The sequence below is a fragment of the Monodon monoceros genome, unplaced genomic scaffold (genome assembly GCF_005190385.1).
Source record: "Monodon monoceros isolate NGI ecotype Baffin Bay Population unplaced genomic scaffold, NGI_Narwhal_1 Super_Scaffold_5, whole genome shotgun sequence".
NCBI classification, from domain to species: Eukaryota; Metazoa; Chordata; class Mammalia; order Artiodactyla; family Monodontidae; genus Monodon; species Monodon monoceros.
The window spans coordinates 85,610,703-85,620,369 of record NW_021703782.1 but is presented as its reverse complement, the minus strand read 5'-3'; positions in this window follow the sequence as shown (position 1 = coordinate 85,620,369).

Genomic DNA, 9,667 nt, shown 5'->3' with positions numbered 1-9,667 from the left:
TTGTATCTGTCTACTTGGAGAAAGATGGCGGGTGCATGCCTGTGGCTGCCTGTAGTGGTCCACAGCTTTGTTCTGGGCCCCACTAGGAGACTATCTGCTGAATTTAAAGTGTGTGGTGCTTAAGGCTGCTATGGAACCACAGTTATCTTTTTGTTCAGCTCTGAGATCAACTTTCAGGCCCTGGGCTGTTCCCTTTTAATTCCTACACCTCCACCGTGGTGGACTCCTTATCAAAGCTGCTGTTACTCATCTTCCTCAGCCAGCCTGACTATTGATGGCACATAGATTTTTGGTTTCCCCTTGCCACGCTGTTCAGTTGGGGCTTAGCTCACCCCAGCCCCAAGTCTGGCCAGACTCTTTCATCTCCTTGGCCACAATGATTGGTTCAGAGGTGGGCACATGACCCAAACTGGAGGTTTTTTCTTGGAGCTATGAGGAAAAACAGAAAAGTCTTCCTTTGAGGTGCAGGCTATATGGATGATGTAAGTGCCAGCTGCTGGAAGCCACTGTGAAACTTTCTGCCCTAGGAGAGGATGAGGCCATATGCAAAGAGAGCAGAGGGAGAGGTGGAAGGAGAAATCGGGAGCTCAAGGACACTGCTTGAACTCCTGGTTTTAGTTGTAGAAACTACAGTCTCTTTTAATACCTTTTGACCCCTTTTTTGCATTTCGTCCACTCCCCACCCCCCACCTCTGGCAACCACCAATCTGTTCTCTGTATCTATGAGCTTGAGATTTTGTTTTGTTTTGATTTTACATATAGGTGAGATCATACAGTATTTGTCTTTCTCTGTCTGACTTATTTCATTTACCATAATGCCCTCAAGGTCCATACGTGTTGTCTCAAATGGCAAGATTTAATTCTTTTTTTATGGCTGAATGGTATTCCATTGTGTATATTACATACCACATTTTATTTATCCATTCATTCATTGATGGACACTTAGGTTGTTTCCATACCTTAGCTATTATAAATAATGCTGCAATGGACATGGGTGCATATATCTTTTCCAGTTAGTGATTTCATTTTCTCTGGATAAATACGTAGAAGTGGAATTGCTGAATTGTATGGTACTTCTATTTTAAATTTTTTGAGGAGCATCCATACTATATTTTATAGTGGTTATACCAATTTGCATTCCCACCAACATTGCACAGTGGTTTCCTTTTCTCCACATACTTGACAACACTTGCTGTTTCTTGTCTTTTTGGTAATTGCATTCTAACAGGTGTGAGGTAATAGCTCATTGTGGTTTTGAGTTGTATTTCCCTGCTGATTCGTCATGTTGAACATCTTTTCATGTACCTGTTGGCCATCTGTATGTCTACGTTATTATACATCTTGATGAGTAGATAATATTATAAACACTTATAATTCCTTGCAGGCATGGACACAGGTAGCACAAAAATTGTAAGTGCTCAAGAAATATTTGAGTATTAAGTATTAAATAAATGAGTGAATGAGTCAATGGCATAGTATCCTTAACCAATTTGGTTTCAGAGCCAGAGTTTTTTTTTTTTGTGGTATGCGGGCCTCTTACTGCTGTGGCCTCTCCTGTTGCGGAGCACAGGCTCTGGATGCGCAGGCTTAGCGGCCATGGCTCACGGGCCCAGCCGCTCCGTGGCATGTGGGATCTTCCCAGACCGGGGTACGAACGCGTGTCCCCTGCATCGGCAGGCAGACTCTCAACCACTGTGCCACCAGGGAAGCCCAAGAGCCAGAGTTTTAAAGATTAAATCATTAACCAAGAATGGGCAGGATAGGTTGATCCATGGCATTTAGTAAGATTGCTTGTTAAGAGTTCTAGATAAATTCAGGTGAATTGAAATAAAAAGTTCCAGCTAGTCCAGAATGGCTCAGAGCTGCTTCTACCATGCATCAAAGTAGCATTTCCAGAAACCTGGCACTGCCCTCATTGTCAGGACTGAATCTTAGGAGCATTCTTATTTATACCACCAGCACACAGTCTCTGTCCCTTTTTTGGTTTCCCAACTGTCCTAGACAGGAGTTTCTTCATAGGTGACACCACCTGACAGAAATGAGAGTCCCAGGACATTCAAACCATAAAGCTCTTCAGAGATCACAGCTAGTAAAAAGACACGGACATATACTAATGAGTGTATGAAGGCCCAGAAAGGTGGATTAACTTGCCCAAGGTTACACAGTCTGGGCAAGAACTGGCTGTTAACCTACATTACATGACTAACTGTGTAAGACTCCTTCCATACTACTAGTGGTTTCGAGATCTGGATGCATACTCACATGACCTGCAGGAGCAGCTGTACTGCAGACTCATTAATATGAAATTCTGGGGGACATAAAGCTCTCCGTTTGATTTCAATATATAGCAAGTTTTGGAACCACTGCAGGATCCTGTGTTTTGCTCTTAAACTTCTAAAACCCTTTGTGACATCAACCCAAAGTGTGAGACTCAGTTCCAGTCTGAGTAATGCCCTGATTTAGGGACAGCTCGTTTTTCCCATGCTTTCAATGAATACTTAGACAAACAGACCATGGAAACATTTTATTACTTATAAGCAATCGCATATCCAATATCTCAAGTGTCCTCCCAACAATATTATATTATCCCTGTATTTCCCCAAAGAAACGAACAGTCAGAGAGGGAAAATCACTTGTTTGAGATCATCCAGGCAGTAAATAGCAGTTTGAACCTAGCTCTCTCACTTCAAATTATACAATGTTCCACACTTCCTTTTTTTAAAATATTACTTATTTTTTTAAATAGGTACATCATGCACAAGGTAAAAATCCAAGAGGTACAGTGAGTGAAAAGCAAAGTAAGACTCCCACCCTACCCTGCCTTAGTCTGCTATCTGTCCAGTTTTTCTCTCTGAAGACACCGCTGTTACATGTTTCTGATGTGTGCTTTCAGAGATTATCTATGCATTTTGAAATGCACACATATGTATTTGTCCAGCCTCACCCTCATAAACGGTAGCTTAAAATGCACGCACAGCACCTTGATTGTTTTTTAACAATATATTTCACCTTGGTATACACAGAGCTGCCTCGTTGTTAAATGTTGCATAGAATCCACTGTCTGTGTGTCATATGTTATTTGACCAGTTTCAGTTTGAATAACATATATGTTGTTTGTAAGCTTTTAGCATCACAAACAATTCTGCAATAAATATCCTTATACACATATCATTTCAACATGTGGGAGTACATCTGTGAGCTTAATTACTAGAAATAAGTTTGCCAGTAAAAGGATATATGTATATTTAAAATTTTGACAGATCTTGTCAAATTACCCTACCCAGAGGTTGTGCTGTTTTGTACTGCCTACAGCAATATATGAAAGTGTGTATTTTTCCACACTCTTGGCTACAACGAGTTATTAGTCTTTCAATCTTTGCCAATCTGATGGGTGAAAAAATAGTAACTCATTGGAATTTTAATTTGCACAAAGGTACTTTTAAATTTAAAAAGTTTTAGGGGATTGAACTACAGAGTGAGATTGCAAAATTCCAGAGTACTTGAGCTATGGTTTACTTCCATTTTGAGGAAGCAGTTAATATAGTCCTTCTCCTTAAGCTTTAGAATGATCTCTGAAATTTGGAATTTTGCAACCTTAACAGTTCCCTGGCGTGGGTTTATTCTAAAGGGAGTTATAATTATTGAATAGGTATTATGCGTCAGTTCCTCTATAGGTGCTTTCATGTATGTAATCTCATTCACATTAAGAACACCTAACAACCTTTTGTGGTAGATGTTATGACCCCCAGGTTTCAGCTGAAGAAAGATAGCTCCAAATACTTACCCAAGGCTAGCAAGAAGAAGAGGTACTTACAGCCTGTACCACCTGATTTAGAGCCTGCACTTTTTCCCCATTATACTATGTTAATTCTAAGAAAAGGACAAAACATGTATAACCTTAATAAGTCCCTTAAGTCCATGCAGCTCATTCTATCCAGTTACATTTAAAGCAGAAACAAGAGTCCTTCTAAAGAGAGTTATTAAAAATGAATTCTATTCTTTATTCAAGTCTGTTAAGGAATATTGAAAGGGCTCCAATTTCTAGCCCTGAACTGCTCTTCTCAAAAACTTCCTCAATCCAGATTCTTTTCCACCCTGAATCTGCTCTGGAGTGTCTCACATCCCAACCTCCCATATTCCTCCTCTATCCCCAGCTCCATCTTCTTCTCTTCCTCCTTCTCCTTCTAGTTGTGATTTAAAAAAGACCACTCAGGGCTTCCCTGGTGGCGCAGTGGTTGAGAGTCCACCTGCTGATGCAGGGGACAGGGGTTCGTGCCCCGGTCCGGCAAGATCCCACATGCCGCGGCGCGGCTGGGCCCGTGAGCCATGGCCGCCGAGCCTGCGCGTCCGGAGCCTGTGCTCCGCAACGGGAGAGGCCACAACAGTGAGAGGCCCACGTACCGCAAAAAAAAAAAAAAAAGACCACTCATACACACAACATGAGATCTACCCTCTTAACAACTTTTAAGTGTATAGTTCATTATTAACTAATTGATAACATTAATTATTAACATTAAGCATAATGTTGTACAGCAGACCTCTAGAGCTTTTTCACCTTGTGTAACTCAAACTTTACACACATTGAATAGCAACTCCCCACTTCCCCCTACCCCAGTCCCCGTCAATCACTGTTCTACTCTCTTCTACGAATCTGACTACTTTAGATACTTCATATAAGTGGAATCATGCAGTATTTGTCCTTCTATGACTGGCTTATTTCACTTAACATGATGCCCTTGAGGTCTGTTTTCTTCTATGTCCCCTCTTTCCACTATATCCCAGCTCTTATGTAATTCAACTTGATATCTTGTTAGGTTCTTTCTCTGCTTCTTAGTCATATATATCTACCCGTTCTACAGATTCTGCATCTCAAAACACAGAAACTGGCCCAGCCAAAAGAGAGGGAGAAACTAAATGGAAAAGAACACGCATTCTTTTATACAAAGAGAAAATTATAAAGCTCACACGCTTATTGAATTTTGTTAGAGCCACTAATAGATGTCTTAGAAGACTTAAAACTAGAGTTTTAACTGGGAAGATGAGAGAAAAAGTCAGACTGAAACAGAGAAAGGAGGTACAATTGGAATATGTTGGGTCCTAGCACTGCAGTATCCATTGTGGTAGCCGTTAGCCATATGTGGCTATTGAGTATTTGAAATGCAGCTAGGTCAAATTGACACGTACTGTAAATATAAAATGTAGATTGGATTTTGAATGAAGACTTAGAATGAGAAAAGAATGGAAATATTTCATTAACAATTTTTAATGTTGATTGCATGTTGAATTGACAATATTATGAATACATTGGGTTAAATAAAATATATTATTAAAATTAATTTTACCTGTTTCTTTTCACTTTTTAAAATGTGGGACAGGGAGAATGAAAATTATATATGTGGCTCACATAATTGGACAGAGCTGTTATAGAAGGATTCTCTGTAATCAAAGTGCAAGGTGAGGGCAAGGTGCTAAGGCTAGAAAAAGTTGAGGGACTAGGAAGAGGAAGAAGGACAAATTGCGGGAAGCAAGAGGGTCCTGATGTCAGACTTTTCCAATTTCTCCATTGTCTAAAAGCTGTCCTAACTGTATTACATGCACATTACAAACATAAGCACAGTCATATGTGTATTTTATTATATTTTATAATAATTCCCTAATTTGGCTTTTTTGGGTGATTTCTCTCTTTTTTTCCTTTGACTTCTTTATGATGAGATAGAAGGGTACTGTCTTGCTAATAATATAAACTTCATCAAAAGACAATGTTCCAGAGCCTCATTTTCCTTAACTGTAAAATGGGAACAAAAATCTCGTCCCACATATTTAATTAGGTTTTGTGAGGGTCATTAGAAAGTAGAAACTGTTTGACAAATAAAAGTGGTTTTTCTGTGTTGTCATTTGAGAGAGCCAGGGGTCCTCCTCCATTCCATCAAATCTGAGAACATTATCTGAATCAAAAGAAACTTGAAAAGAATCTGCATAAAATTTGGAAGATTTGGGAAATTATGCTGCTTTCCTTTCTATGTTCAACTACATATTTCTGATAAATTGGAGTTGGTGATGGGTGGAGAGGTGGATTAACTGAAGGTGAGATTGCACGATGCATGGTGGGCTACTGAGGGGGAATTCACTCAGCAGCGGCAATGTGGCCTAGAATGGGTATGAAGGGTGGTTCTAAGTTCAGCATGTCGTAGACAGAACAATGGCCCTCCAAGGATATCCACATATCAGTTCTCAGCACCTGCAAATGTGTTACATTACATGGAAAAACGAGACTTTGCAGATGTGACTAAGTTAAGGATATTGACATGGGAAGGCTATTGGGGTGGAGGAGGATGGGACAGTGAAATCACAAAAGTCCCTATAAGAGAGAGGCACGAAGGTCCAAGTCAGAGAGAGAAGATATGACAACAGAAGCAGAGATTGGAGTGATGTGCTTTGAAAATGGAGGAAGGAGTCATGAGCCAAGGAATCAGGGCAACCTCTAGAAGGTGGAAAAGGAGAGAAATAGTCTCCCCTAGAGCCTCTAGAAAGGAACACAGCCCTGTGGACACCTTGATTTTAGTTCCTAAGACCCATTTCAAACTCTGAACTTTACAAGTGTTAGATAATGTTTGTGTTGTTTTAAGCCATGATGTTTGTGGTTGTGGTTTGTGGTTATTACAGCAACTATAGGAAAAGAATACACTGAACAATCCTGAACCATGAGTACAGCTTGTAGAGAAAAAGAATTGTGAGGACAAAATGGAAAAGTTCTTTCGATAAATTCTGTAGTACTTTAGAAGCCACATGTGGGAAAACCTCTAACTGAACTTATCACAGGAAGGGGTCACATATTCCTTCTTATTTCACAGAAGCATTGTTGGTTGGAATGCATTGCCAGGGATAGGCACCAAGGAAACAGGGGGGATGATGGTGATGGGAATGGGCTCTGGTTCCAGGGACATAGAACAGCTGCATATTGGGACAGCAGGAGGTCATCTCAGAGAAGGGGCTCTACATGCAGATTCTCAGTTGAAGATTCCTGCCTCAGTTGCTATACTAACAAGGGTCTAGAATGATATTGTAAGTACTCCCTGTCCACTCTGGGAGCTTCCAGAAGTACCTGAGGAGTACTAGAGTTAATACTAATTAATTAGTATTAAGTACCTGAGGAGTATTAGTATTTCTAATGTATTAGAAATCCTACTTGAGTAGAAATGTCTTTGAAACTGGTGAATATTAGGTATGAATGATAATGTAACCACATTTGTTCTCATAAGTTGATGCAGTTGGACCATTTGCTCTATACTACTACAGTGGGTGGCTTTTTGACTTGGACTTTTAACACTGGCACCTGAAAATGGGCTCAAATTTAGGTCCAACGTTCTGAAAACTAAAAAAGTTATTTTTATTTGATGGCAAGTATAGACATGAAATGACATGAAACTATTGTCTTTACTTCTCTCACTTGGTATGAAATGCATACACTTCACTGCAGAAATAGTAATGTGTTTGATTATGAGGTGCTGCTCCAGACTTAAGGGTGGAGTGTTATGTAATATATAGTAAATACCTGCTATCTCCTTAAGTCTAAATCTAAAAGCATTTAATCTTAAGAGTTCAGATAAGGGATTATGGAGTTGCAAATGGGACCAGCCATTTACTGGGCATACTGGACTGGATGGTGTCCCCCCAGAATTCATGTCCACCTAGAACCTCACAGTGTGACTTTATTGAGAAATAGGGTCTTTGCAGATGTAATTAGTTAAATTAAGATAAGGTCATACTGGATTTGGGTTGGCCCTAAATCCAATGACTTTGTGTCCTTGTGAGTGAAGAAACACAGAGAAAAAGGCCATGGGACAATGGAATTAGAGACTGGAGTGATGCAGCTACAAGCCAAGGAATGTCAAGGATTGCCAGCAACTATCAGATGCTAGGAGAGAAGGATGGGTGGTTTCTCCCTCAGCTTCTGGGGGAACCAACCCTGCTATCACCTTAATTTTGGACTTCTGACTTCCTCAACTGTGAGAAAATAAATTTCTAACTTTTTTAGCCACCTAGTTTGTGGTAATTTGATATAGTGGTCCTAGAATATTAATACACTGGGCTAGAACAAATTTAGTTGTAGGAATAACAATTGGAGTTAGAATTTTGAAAGTTTGACTAATTTATTCAACAGAATATCTCATTCAGTAAAAGAATAGTAGCATAAGTATAACTTACACAGTGATATTACACTCTCTTTTTAACAATTTTAATAGGATATTCACTGCAACACTGCTTTTAATAGAAAACATTGAAAACTAACTATATAATTATAACGAATAGCAAAATCAATTACAATACATCCATACTATAGAATAATAACCAGCTAAAAAAATTCATGCCTTTGAAAAGCCTTTAATGGCATGAGAAATTCGTGTTGGGTTGAAAATAGGAAACGGGAGTTGTCAGAACTCATCCCATTGTACATGCTATATTATGCATTTCAGTGTCTATGTCACACGCTGAATGTATCTCAAAAAAAAAGAACTATAAACAGATATTGAATTCTAGTCAATAGATTTGTTTTTTGTAGTGGCATGAGTTTCATGAGTGGCATGAAACTACTTTTAGTGTATCTTAGGCTTAAGCAAGTAAGTAGATATATTGAGGATAATGGAAGCCAGTTTTTTCACTGTTGAGGAAGGGAGTTAAAAGTGTGAATAGCTGGAATTTGAGAGTATTCTCTGAAGTGTTGGACTGGAACTGGAGCTGTTAGTTTGGATTCATGATTTTTTAGTATATATATTTAAAATATATTATGTATAGATAGATGGATATAGAAAATTTATAATTATATAGGTATGGAAATAATTATATGTAGATAGATAGATAATTTCTAGCTCTTTCTGCTGAGAGGACCTAGAAGAAATGACCAAGTAGTAAAAATGAGCACACCTAGCACTCAGAACTTGGCTTCTAAATACCACTTTCCAGTAAAAGGAACTAAGACTCCTTGGAAAAATAGCTGATTTCAGGACAGGGTTGGGGAAAGCACAAGATAAATCTGGATCATCTTGTACAAGAAAGAAAGGAATTTCTTAAAGAACAGCAAGAACATATCAAAAGGGCACAGAAGCCAACTTGAAGAGTTCCCACTGGCTAAATATGGGACAATTTGTGCATCAGAATAGATAATGATAGTAATGGATTATAACCCATTAAATAAAATTAAAATCTATGAGGCCATACTTATATCAATAAATGAGTAAATAAAAAATGAGAAGGGAGGAGAGTTCTTTCAGTAGGATACCAACTGCCAAATATAGAAGGAATGATGGAGATAGAAAACCATTAATGGATGCTAAAACTAGTGGATGAATGAGGTTCACTAGCGGGTTTAATGAGGAATGGAATGTTTATATAGTCTCAAATCATCTCCTCATAAATCACGTATTAATTTTAAAGGAAAATAGTCACGTTAGGGCGGAGAGAACTAGCCGAGTCTACTAAGTGATCAAAGTTAACAAACCAATATTATTTGTCTCCTGGTGAGATGCACTGAGAAGGATATAGCATTACTTTGGTAGAATTCCTGCCAAAATGGCAAAACCTGAATCTGATCAGACAAATCCAAATTAAAGGACATTGTACAAAATAACTGGCTTGTACTCTTCAAAAATATCAAGGTCAAGAAACACAC